The following is a 12,575-nucleotide window of genomic DNA, read 5'->3' on the forward strand; positions in this document are numbered from 1 at the left end:
GAATGAGTCAGAGAGAAATCTCTCCTCCCCAATTTTTCAAAATAGTTTTAGTAGGATTGGTACTAGCTCTTCTTTATACATATGGTAAAAATTGATTAGGAATCCATCTGGAGTTCTAGAACTTTTTGGTTGGTATATTTTTTATTACTGATTCAATTTTGGAACTCATTATTGATCTGTCTAGGGTTTCGATTTCATCCTGATTCAATCTTGGATATGTGTTTCTAAGAATTTGTCCATTTCCTTTAGATTTTCTAGTTTGTGCACATAGATGTGTCCATAATAGTCTCTGAGGATCTTTTGTATTTCTGTAGGCTCAGTTGTCATATCACCTTAGTTATTTCTGATTGTGCTTATTTGGATCTCTCTGTTTTTCTTTGTTAATCTAGCTACGAGTCTATCAACCTTATTTATCCTTTCAAAGTGCAAACTTTTCATTTTGTTGATCCTTTGTATGTTTCTTTGAAGGACTCAATTTCATTTAGTTCTGCTCTGATTTTAGTTATTTCTTCTATTGGCTTTGGGATTCGTTTCTACTTGATTTTCCAGTTCCTATAGGTACAATGTGAGATTGTTAATTTGAGATCTTTCTATCTTCTTGATACAGGTTTTTAGTGCTATACACTTTCCTCTTAACACTGCTTTTGCTATATCTCAGGTTTTCGTATGTTGTATGTCTATTTTCATTTGTTTCAAAAAATGTTTATGTATGCTTTATTTTTATATTTACCCAAAAGTCATTCAGGAGTAAGTTGTTTAGTTTCCATGTTTTGAGAGTTTCTCTTGGTGTTGATTTTCATTTTTACTATGCTGTAGTCTGAAATGCTTGGTATGATTTCAATCTTTTTTGAATTTACTGATACTTGCTTTGTGACAAAGCATGTGGTCAATCTTAGAGTATTTTCTATGTGCACATGAGAAAAAAGTATATTCTGTTGTTGGTGTGTGGAGTATTCTGTAGATGTCTATTAGGTTGTTAGTCAACTGTTGAATTTAGGTTCAGAATTTGTTAGTTTTCTGCCTTGATGATCTGTCCAACGTTGTCAGTGCGGTGTTGAAGTCCCCCACTATTATTATGTGGCCGTTTACATCTTTTCCTAGGTCTAGAAATAATAGTTATAGAAATCTGAGTGCTCCAATCTTGGGTGTGTATAGGATAAATCTTCTTGTTGAATTGAACCCTTCTTCATTATGTAATGCCCTAGTCCTTTTTCTATTGTTGTTGGTTTAAAAAGTCTGTTTTATCTGATACATGAATAGTGACCCCTAATCTTTTTTTCCATCTGCATAACAGATCTTTCGCCGCCCCTTTACTTTGAGCCTAGGTGTGTTATTACATGTACTATGGTGATATGTGTCTTTTGAAAACAGCAGAATGATGGGTCTGCTTTTTTTGTTTGTTTTTGTTTTGTTTTGTTTTTTAAAATAGAGACAGGGTCTTGCTATGTTGCCCTTGCTGATTTCAATCTCCTGAGCTCAGTCAATCCTCCTGCCTTGGCCTCCCAAAGTCCTGGGATTACAGGCATGAGCCACTGTGTCTGGCTGAGTCTTGTTTTTTTAATCCAATTTGCCACTCTATTTCTTTTCAGTGGAGCATTTAGGCTGTTTACATTCAAGGTTAATACTGATATGTGGGGATTTGTTCCTGTGATAGTGTTGTTAGCTAATTGCTTTGTAGTATCAATTGTGTAGCTGCTTTATAGGATCCATGGGCTATGTGCTTATGCATGCTTTTGTGGTAGTGTATTGTTCTTTTGTTTTCATGTTTAGTGCTCCCTTAAGCATCTCTTGTAGGGCTGGTCTGGTGGTGGCGAATTCCCTTAGCAATTGCTTGTCTGGAAAAGAGTTTATTTCTCCTTCACTTATGAAGCTTAGTTTGGTGGGATATGAAATTCTTGCCTGGCATTTATTTTCATTAAGAAAGCTAAAAACGGGCCCCCAATCTCTTCAGCCTTGTAAGGTTTCTGCTGAGAAGTCCCCTGTTAGTCCGATGGGTTTACTATCATAGCCTGATATAGTCCTTTTCTCTAGCTGACTTTGAGACTTTTTTTTTTGCATTGACCTTGGATAGTCTGATGACTATGTACCTTGGAGACAGTCATTTTGTACAGCAGTTCATGGAGTTCTCTGCATTTCCTGTGTCTGCATCTTGACCTGTCTAGCAAGACTGGGGACATTTTCATGAATTATATCCTCAACTGTGTTTTCTAGGTTGCTTACTTTCTCTTCTTCGCTCACAGGAATCCCAACAAGTCATAGATTTTACCACTTTACATAATCCCATATTTCTTGAAGTCTTTGTTTTAAATTCTATTTTCTTTATTTTTGTCTGAGTTGATTTGAAAGAGCAGTCTTTGAGCTCTGAAATTCTTCTGCTTGGTCTAGTCTGTTGTTAAGGCTTCAAACTGTATTTTGAAAAATCATGTAGTAAAGTTTTCAATTACAGAAGTTCTGTTTGGTTATTTCTTAATACAGGTGTGTTATCTTCCAAATCCGGCATCATTTTTCTGTTTTCCTTGTGTTGAATTTCAACTTTCTCTTATATCTCTTTTAGTTTTTTTGTCATCAGTATTCTGAATTATTTATCTGTCATTTCAGACATTTAATGTTAGGATCCATTGCTAGGGAACTAGTGTGATCTTTGAAGGTGATGAAACATTGGCTTTTTGTACTTCTGGAGTTCTTATGCTGGTTCCTTTTCATCTGAGGGAGCTGACACTTCTTTTTCTGAATTGTCTGTAATTTAGATGGAGCTTTTTGATATTTTATTCCTTTTTTTGCCTTGAGGTTATGACTGTGGTGGATGTTGTGTATGATCTGTTAAAACTTCAGACAAATTAAATTTAGCAGCGTTTAACTGAGCAAGAAAAAACAAACAAACAAACAAAAACCGATTCACAAATTCGGCAGCCTCCAGAAACACAGCAGATTCAGTGAGACTCCAGGGATACCTCATGGGCAGAACAAATTTATAGACCAGAAAAGGAAAGTGACATACAGAAATTGGACGTGAGTTACAGAAATAGCTGGACTGATTGGCGTTTGCCTTATTTGAACACAGTTTAAACACTTGGCAGTGTATGAGTGGTTGAAGTATGGCTGCTGGGATTGGCCAAGACTCAGCTATTGTTACAGGTGCATACTGCTAAGTTAGGTTGTCAATCTTGTCTACCTATTAAGTTAGATTACAGTTCATCCACAAGGACTAAACTACAGAAGTATGGAGTCCTTCTCCGGCCATATTAACTTTGTTTTAACAGATCGATTAGCTTTGTTTCTGGATGCCGTTATGGGACCAGGGCTCTGTAGAGTTCCTTGGTTGCAGATAGCTTCATATGGTGGGTTTCTCAGACTTGCTTGGTGTAGCAGTGTATTCTTATTTGGTGTAATTCAGGCTGCAGTCCAGTAGATGGTGCTTAAGAGTAAGAGATGAGCTGGCAGGAGGCTCTTACTCTGCTTATGCAAGCCTTCAGCGGGGTGGAGGCAAAAGAAAAGCCCAAGTGCCCTCCTCACCTCTTCCCCATGCCACTTGTCTTCAGCGGAGGTGGAGCCCCTGGAAAAGCCTGAGAGGCACTTCTTTCACCCTAAACTCCCTGGGTCCCAGCAGGAAGAGGCGCTGCTATGTCCACGAAAGTACACTGGGGAGGCTGTCTGGAAGTGAGAGATGACCCCCATCTTCAAGTCTGTTCCCAGGCTTTGGTGTTGTGCCCTTCGGTGGCTGTCACAGCACTCATAGTTCCTTTGACCCCAAAGGGACTTTGGCGGCCTGCACTCCCTCTTCCCTTAGTGGCAGTTCACACGGAGGGTTAGATCTCCAGGTGAGTGGGGTCCACCTCCCTCCCACTCCTTGCAGCTGGTGAAGCACTCTCCCTCAACTGACCAAGGAAGCAGTCTGAGGCACCCATCAATGACCCACACAGACCTGCTTCAGGTCGCAAAGCTGCAAGTCATGCTGCTCAGGAGAAACGCAGTAGGCTTCTGCAATTCTCTTCCCATTCCAGTCTTGGGATGGGAGAGAGCCTAGTTTCAGCACCTACTGCTAGTGCATTCTCCAAACTCACTGCCCATTTCCACCTGTGGGGACCTTTCCCTCGCTCCAAAGCAAATGCTCCAATCTCTGGCCCAAGACTAAAATTGCTGCCGTGGCTACCACTGCCAGGTTACCAAACAATGACTGACTTTGTATGAGCCCAGATTCAAAAAAGTGTCCTCGGCAGGGGCGATGGCTCACGCCTGTAATCCCAGCACTTTGGGAGGCCAAGGCAGGTGGATCACCTAAGCTTAGGAGTTTGAGACCAGCCTGGCCAAAATGGTGAAACCCCATCTCTACTAAAAATGCAATAATTAGCTGGGCATGGTGGCGGACGCCTGTAATCCCAGCTACTGGGGAAGCTGAGGCAAGAGAATCGCTTGAACCCGGGAAGCAGAGGTTGCAGTGAGCTGAGATCGCGCCATTGCACTCCAGCTGGACAACAAGAGCAAAACTCCGTCTCAAACAAAACAAAACAAGTGTCTTCCTCTCAGTCCCAGGTCTGGAAAAATGCCTGCAGCTTTTCCCAGTGTCTTTCCCTCTCGGTATCTCAGCCTCTCCCCAAGCTAGCTCCCGGGTTTGGGAGAAAAAGGGTGCTCTCCCTTGGCCTGGGCTGCACAGATCACTAGCGGAAAGGCGAAACGCAGGGGGAGACTGGCTATTCCTCTCACATACTAGGGCTTCACACATTATCAGCAGAACGCCGACGTGGGGGCTGCTTGCCCACCTTCTCCACAGGGTCTGGGGTATCCTTTGCTATTCCAGTGAACTGCTGCTTCCCTTCCTCAATTAAAGCTCACAGAGTTGATCTTTATGCACTATTTTGCTAATTCCAAGAGGAGGAAGCACGCTGAAAGCCTCCAATCTGCCATCTGGGGCGCTCATGCTCCGCCAGCCATGTTGGGTACCTCCACCTCCTCCACGCAGGCCGCAGGCCAGTGTGGCTTCCTCCTGGCGCGTAGGTCCCCCACCCCTGTGACTTGGACCCAACCAAGGGGCAACTCCAGCTCAGGGATTGCAGGGCTGGGAGGGGGCTGCACTCAGTCTGTGCAGGAGCCTGAGGGCCAGAGGAGGCAAAAGAGGAAAGTGTGTCACAGACTGGGAGGGGCAGGGGAGAGACATTTGCCTTATTATGTTATAGTTATTTCTCCTAAAATTAGTATTTCTGTATTTGAAAGGTTTCAAATAGAACAACTCACCTTTACAACATCAGGAAACATGATTACTACATATCATTAATCTAATGTCAAAGCACATTTAAAAAAATGAGTAGGGCAAACATTCTTAGATCAATTTTTAATGCTATACCAATTATTTTCATAATAGTTTATATCTTTAAAATTAAAATACCTTGCAATTTACATGGCCATTTCTCAGTTTCTTCTAATCTTCAAAACATAATCTGAAGTATTCTTGTTCTCATTTTACAGCTGAGGAAATTGAGGCTCAGAAGGGTGTTTGCAACGTGTCCAGGCACATATTTAATAAGTAGCAGAGCCCAGATTGGAACCATATCTGATTCTACTGCAGAGTCAACCTATTTTAAAGGCTTTCCTAATGTTCATGCTAATATCACTTTCTAAATCAACTTTCTTTCCCAAGAGATACTTTCATGAAAAAGGATTTCATGGTCAAATAAGTTGTTGGTGGAGGGAAATATTGCCCATTAAATTTGCCATTAAAAGAATCACAGACATCATTTTTCAAGGCTGCGAGGATTCCTGCATTAATGAAGCCTTTCAACTTTGTTAAATCTAGGCTTATTCCTTGATTCCATCGATCACTCAACTTCTTTTTCCCCAGTAATTGCTACTAACACCAAGAGGACCTACATTAATAACTTTCTAAAAGAACAGCTTATTATCAACCATTCAAAAGGCCTGGGTGCTACCAACACTACCTGTGGGCAAGCAGTATTTCAGGTGTGAGTTTAGCAAAAATTAGAGCCAGAAAGTAGTCTTGAAATAACAGAAAATGTATGCCTTTGTTCTTTAGTTCTAAGTTAAAGGACATGGTATACTATAAATGCCATAAAAGAACCATTTCTAAACTTTTATCTGAGACATATAGTGCTATCCACTATCAAAAATATGTGTTAGATACACATTTATTTCTCAAGTCAGTTTAACCATAAACAATGGTTTATAAGAAAACTGAACAAGTTAAGTCTACTTTTCCTCTCAGTAAGCAGCACAGCACTGGGGTATTCTGCTGCAGAAAGATCATTTGAAAAACCTGTTTTATGATTAAGGGACTTCTCAACATCATCACTCAGTCACTTGGCCAATATCCCATATAGAGGCATATTTTCTTAAAGGGCCAGATGCAAACCAATGATATACTAGAGAGTATTTAAATATATTTGAAAATAAATTATCTTGCAAATGGAGAGAGGAATAATTATTTTCTATGGTAATTTTCTGACAAATCAATTCTCTTTCTGTTTTCTCCCTATTTTCTATTCATTTATTCACCTATTTTTATTGATCCAAATTCTTTATTTCAGAACTATATAGTAAAGGAATATCAAGAGCTGAGCACGATGGGTAGAAATGGATAAGGGTCATTTACATCTTCTTTAGTGCAACAAAAGCACTAGGACATTTGGACAACCTCAAATATAACCCCTCATATAGATGCATATTAATTTGGCAGATTCTGCTCCCCTCCTCCCCACCAGAATGGAACAGAAAAAAATCCAAGAATCTCTATTACAGCACATTTCAGTCAAGTCTTTTAGATAAGCATTTCATATTGGTAGTAGATTGTATTCTTGGCTCCATGAATCTTCTTTGAGTAACTGCTTGTGATAAAAAGTCAAAAACAATTTTGAACAATTCAGTTTGCCTCTAAACATTTAGTTCTTGCTTGCATGAGTGCCTAAATGTACATGCCCACCCACCCAGCACCACAACTCCCCCACACACATTTGCCAAATTATTTCTCTTTCCAAAAACTGAATTCCTTTGGTAAGAAAATTTGAAAACCCAGAAGCCAGACAGAAAGTCTGAAAACAACTAAACTACTTGTAAACTACTAAATTATAGTGAACTTGGATTTAATCCTACAGTTTACACTCTACTCTCATCCCTAAACCTTGAAATTTCATCTTGCTGTAACTGATGTAACTTTGTACCTCAGAAAGACACACCTAGCCTATTGTAAACTGCCACCCTTGAGTTGATTTCATAGTGGCAATTTTTACTGATGGTCAACTTGTATTGTTGGAGCAAATAAATGCTAACAGCAGCTAAGGCTGAAATTTCATAAATGGCCTTTCACTTTCTTCCTTGAATTAGCCTAAGTGGTATCCTTTCACCTGTTCCACAGTATTGAAGAAATAATAGTATTTTACTTTTGTGATGTGCTTTGCAATTTGCCAAGCACTCTCTCATATATTATCTTATTGTTGCTTATCACACACACACACACACACACACACACACAGAAACACACACACACACACACACCTGGCAAAGCATGAAAAGCAGATGCTATTCCCAGTTTTACCAACGAGGCAACTAAGGTTAAAGGAGGGTAAGCGGGCCGGGTGCAGTGGCTCACGCCTGTAATCCCAGCACTTCGGGAGGCTGAGGGGGGCGGATCATGAGGTCAGGAGATTGAAACCATCCTGCCATCCTGGCTAACATGGTGAAACCCCATCTCTACTAAAAAAAATACAAAAAAAAAAAAAAAATTAGCCGGGAGTGGTGGTGGTGCCTGTAGTCTCAGCTACTCAAGAGACTGAGGCAGGAGAATGGCGTGAACCCGGGAGGAGGAGCTTGCAGTGAGCCGAGATCGCACCACTGCGCCACTGCACTCCAGCCTGGGCGACAGAGCGAGAATCTGTCTCAAAAAAAAAAAAAAAAAAAAAAAAAAGGAGGGTAAGCAATTTGCCCAGGGTTATGTACCAGTAGAGAAAAGGGATAAGACAGAGAAGACATCCAGATTCTCATTCAGTTCTCTTCCCATTACCACACTACAGTAAAAGGGTTAACTGGCTAGCCATATGCAGAAAACTGAAACTGGACCCCTTCCTTACACCTTATACAAAAATTAACTCATGATGGATTAAAGATTTAAATGTAAGACCTAAAACCATAAAAACTCTAGAAGAAAACCTAGGCAATACCATACAGGACATAGGGATGGGCAAAAACTTCATGACTAAAACACCAAAAGCAATGGCAACAAAAGCCAAAATTGACTAATAGGATCTAATTAAACTAAAGAGCTTCTGCACAGCAAAAGAAACTATCATCAGAGTGAACAGCCACCTACAGAATGGGAGAAAATTTTTGCAATCTATTCATCTGACAAAGGGCTATATCCAGAATCTACAAGGAACTTAAACAAATTTATAAGAAAAAAACAAACACCCCATCACAAAGTGGGCAAAGGATATGAACAGACACTTCTCAAAAGAGGACATTTATGCAGCCAACAGACACATGAAAAAATGCTCATCATCACTGGTCATTAGGGAAATGCAAATCAAAACCACAATGAGATACCATCCCATGCCAGTTAGAATGCCCATCATTAAAGTCAGGAGACAACAGATGCTGGAGAGGATATGGAGAAATAGGAATGCTTTTACACTGTTGGTGGGAGCGTAAATTAGTTCAACCATTGTGGAAGACAGTGTGGTGATCCCTCAAGGATCTAGAACTAGAAATACCATTTGACCCAGCAATCCCATTACTGGGTATACACCCAAAGGATTATAAATCATTCTACTAAAAAAAGATGTGTCTAAAAAGACACATGGACACATATGTTTATTGCAGCACTGTTCACAATAGCAGAGGCTTGGAGCCAACCTAAATGCCCATCAATGATAGACTGGATAAAGAAAATGTGGCACATATACACCATGGAATACTATGCAGCCATAAAAAAGGAGGAGTTCATGTCCTTTGCAGGGACATGGATAAAGCTGGAAACCATCATTCTCAGCAAACTAACACAAGAACAGAAAACCAAACACCACATGTTCTCACTCATAAGTGGGAGTTGAACAATGGGAACACATGGACACAGGGAGGGGAACACCACACACCAGGTACTGTTGGGAGGTTGGGGGCTAGGGATAGCATTATGAGAAATACCTAATGTAGGTGATGGGTTGATGGGTGCAGCAAACCACCATGACACATATATACCTATGTAACAAACCTGCATGTTCTGCGCATGTATCCTAGAACTTAATTTTTTTTTTTTTTTTTTTTTTTTTGAGACAGAGTCTTGCTCTGTCGCCCAGGCTGGAGTGCAGTGATGCGATCTCGATCTCGGCTCACTGCAAGCTCCGCCCCCCCGGTTCACGCCATTCTCCTGCCTCAGCCTCCCCAGTAGCTGGGACTACAGGCACCCGCCACCATGCCCACCTAATTTTTTGTATTTTTTAGTAGAGATGGGGCTTCACCGTGTAAGCCAGGATGGTCTTGATCTCCTGATCTTGTGATCTGCTCGCCTCGGCCTCCCAGGAACTTAAGCATAATTAAAAAAAAGAAAGAAAAGAAAGAGTTAAGATGTAAGCTGAATAAATAAAAAAAAAATGAACTATATTTCTTGAATGAAAACTCTTGGTACCCAGTCAAGTTACTTGAATTTTTGTATACTAACTAAATACTGCTTCTAATTTGGAAAATACATCTTCAGTTATTTGTATCATGAACTACAAAAATCCCTAAGAACTATAGCCACATAGCAAGGTTTGAAAGTTAAACATAAAGTAATAAACCTGAGAGAGAAATGTACAGAGGTTGGGCAACTTGAATTCTTTTTCTAGTTTTGTCACTGACTTACCGTGTTTCCTCTCTGGGTGTCGACTCTCTTATCTGTCAAGTAAGAACAATAATACATACTTTGCTAACTTCCCAGGGCTCTTTGTAGAACTCAGCAGAACAATTTATGATGCATCTAAAAAGAATGTCTCCATACAAATAAAGGGCCAGCAGTTGATTTGCTTGACTGTTTTTAACATTAATTTATTTATTTTAGAGACCGAGTCTCACTCTGTCACCAAGGCTGGAGTGCAGGGCATGATCTCGGCTCACTGCAACGTGTGCCTCCCAGGTTCAAGCAATTCTCCTGTCTCAGCCTCCCAAGTGGCTGGGATTACAGGTGCCTGCCACCATGCCCAGCTAAGTTTTGTATTTTTACTACAGACAGGGTTTCACCATGTTGGCCAGGCTGGTCTTGAACTCCTGACATCAAGTGATCCTCCCATCTCAGCCTCCCAAAGTGCTGGGATTACAGGGGTGTGCTACTGCGCCTGGCCAGCATTTTTTAAATTGTGTGTTTTATTTCTGGTAAAATGTATAAAGTTCTGAAAATGTAATTACATAACTTTATGTTCCTTCCTGATGTTCTAATGAGTACCCTCATCTATTCTATGATTTTGCTTCTACTTTTGTTTCTCATAAAGTTGTCATGGAAGGTGAGATGTACACTCAACAAAATATTTATTGGCTCATTTTTAGTGTGATAAGAATGAATCAGGTCACTAGAACTTACCATGTCTTTAAAAAATAATAATAAATCAGGAATCAAAAGTTTGGCATGTTTCAATCCGAACAGATTTTGTTACAAATTAGTCTCTTCCAACTGAAAACAGAAACAAAACTAGGAATATATTCTGTGCAGTTTTGGCAATTAGCTTATTAGTAATACAAGTAGAACAATGGGTCAATGAAACTATCTTCTCATTCATACTAGTTCAATGTCATATCTAAAAGCTGGCAAGATTCCAGAAAGGTAAAATAACTTTATATATGGATTACAAAAGCCTGTTAGTGAGATAACTCATTTTTATTATAATACCAATTGTTAAGCTCTAGTTAGATGCAAAAAGCACTGTTCAACTTTCAAATGCTTAGCCTGGAGAGCCTGGGGTGTGTGCCATTTGAGAAAACTTAGAAGTAATTTGATACATAGCAATTTTCCAAATCTTGAGATTTTTCAAGGGTAGAAATGGTAAATATGGAATTATAAGTTTGTTAAGGAAGTTATAGAACAAGATATTGACATTATGATGTCTACTTTCTTTTTTATTATTTTAAGTCATATTTACAGCTACTTTAAATTTTATTTCCTTTAATTTTACTTAATTTACTTTGCAGAATATTTTTGAGAATAAATATTGTCTCTTAACCTAGAATTTGAGTATTGAGACTCAGATAGACTTAAAAAAATAAATTGGTTATCATGTAGAAGGCAATGAACATAACTAGGAGTTGAATTGTACTATTTTCGAAGCCCACACTCTTTCTACTATTCCATACTGTATCCTTTTATAGCTTTTCACCCCATAATTCTACCTCTTGTGATTTACTGTGATGAAATAATGTATCAGAAGAAAACAAACAGTGGGGTGCAGGGGAGGGGAGGGAAGGAAGGAATTTAAGTGCTTTATAATAAGGGACATTTAAACAAATTAGAGTACATCACTTAATGGACTATTATACATATTATAAAAAAATAAGATTTCCCATTAAATGAAGGTTGAACTTGTGCAGTTTATCTATACTTCCTTCCCAAACCACTATACACCAAGAAAAAAATAATATTAATAATAAGCTATAAAGAGAATGTGAATAAAAATAATATCACATGAGGGATGTCAACAAATTTTTGGAAAGCAGAAAGCTCACCACATTGTGATAATGAATTTAAAAAGCAGAGGCAACTGCAACCAAAAACACTGCAGACAGGGACACCAAAGAAAAGCAAAATGACTGCTCCAAGAAATGCCTAAAGGCTTGGGGCATATGGTAACTGGGAAGCAAGGATGGGATGGAACTTGAATGAAAGCTGTATAAGGGACATAAGTGGTTTCTAGGCTTACCCTTCCTCCTTCCTGGAAAAACACTGTGACCCTGTGGCCATGTGATTCAGAGGAAGGTATGGGCAGAGAATCTAAAAAACACCTGAAGTAAGACAGGAAATTAGGGGAAGCAGCTTAGAGAGCATTTGGCCCAAACTGGAGCAGAAGGGAGGTACCTCTGTTAAATGTTTTTTAAATGGCCTCAAGGGCAGTTTGGGGACACAAAAAAGATTAGAGAGTAGTCTGTCTTTTAAAATGTTTAATTTACTAAAGTTACAAATTCAAACTCTGTGAGCATTTAAAGTTCAACTTAAAGATAACATTTTCTATTTGTAAATCCAGCAAATTTTAGTAGCTGGATCTTTTGACTGATGTTCAGTCCCATTTTCCTGATGAGTTCATGATATCCGTTTAAGCACTTTAAACTGCATTATAAATGCTTTAAATGTCAGAAAACCATTCCTAGGTGCTCACGGAATTCTTAGAATGCTAAAATAAATTAAATTTTATATGAATTTTAAATCAAATTAAATCAATTACATGTTTTAAAATTAGAATCACAAGGCTGATCTGTTAGCTACAGTTGGCTAAATTTTAAAAAATATTACAATTAGGCGAGGTGTCATGGCTTATACCTGTAATCCCAGCACTTTGGGAGGCCAAGGTGGGCAGATCACTTGAGGTCAGGAGCTCAAGACTAGCCTGGCCAACATGATG

At 39.4% G+C, this 12,575-nt stretch overlaps 2 protein-coding genes across 8 annotated transcripts in view; one reads left to right on the top strand and one right to left on the bottom strand.

Moving 5' to 3' along the window:
* Window positions 1–12,575, top strand: part of GIN1 (gypsy retrotransposon integrase 1) — a 176,229-nt gene that overhangs the window by 19,507 nt on the left and 144,147 nt on the right. The window lies entirely within an intron of this gene.
* The window catches only part of PPIP5K2 (diphosphoinositol pentakisphosphate kinase 2), a 99,629-nt gene continuing 96,404 nt past the window's right edge, over window positions 9,351–12,575 (bottom strand). The window contains exon 33 of the mRNA XM_058440657.1: window positions 9,351–9,519. The gene's annotated coding sequence lies outside the window, so the exon portion shown is untranslated. The remainder of the gene's footprint in view (window positions 9,520–12,575) is intronic.

Source organism: Hylobates moloch, unplaced genomic scaffold (assembly GCF_009828535.3).
Source record: "Hylobates moloch isolate HMO894 unplaced genomic scaffold, HMol_V3 SCAFFOLD_6, whole genome shotgun sequence".
In the NCBI taxonomy this organism is placed as follows: Eukaryota; Metazoa; Chordata; class Mammalia; order Primates; family Hylobatidae; genus Hylobates; species Hylobates moloch.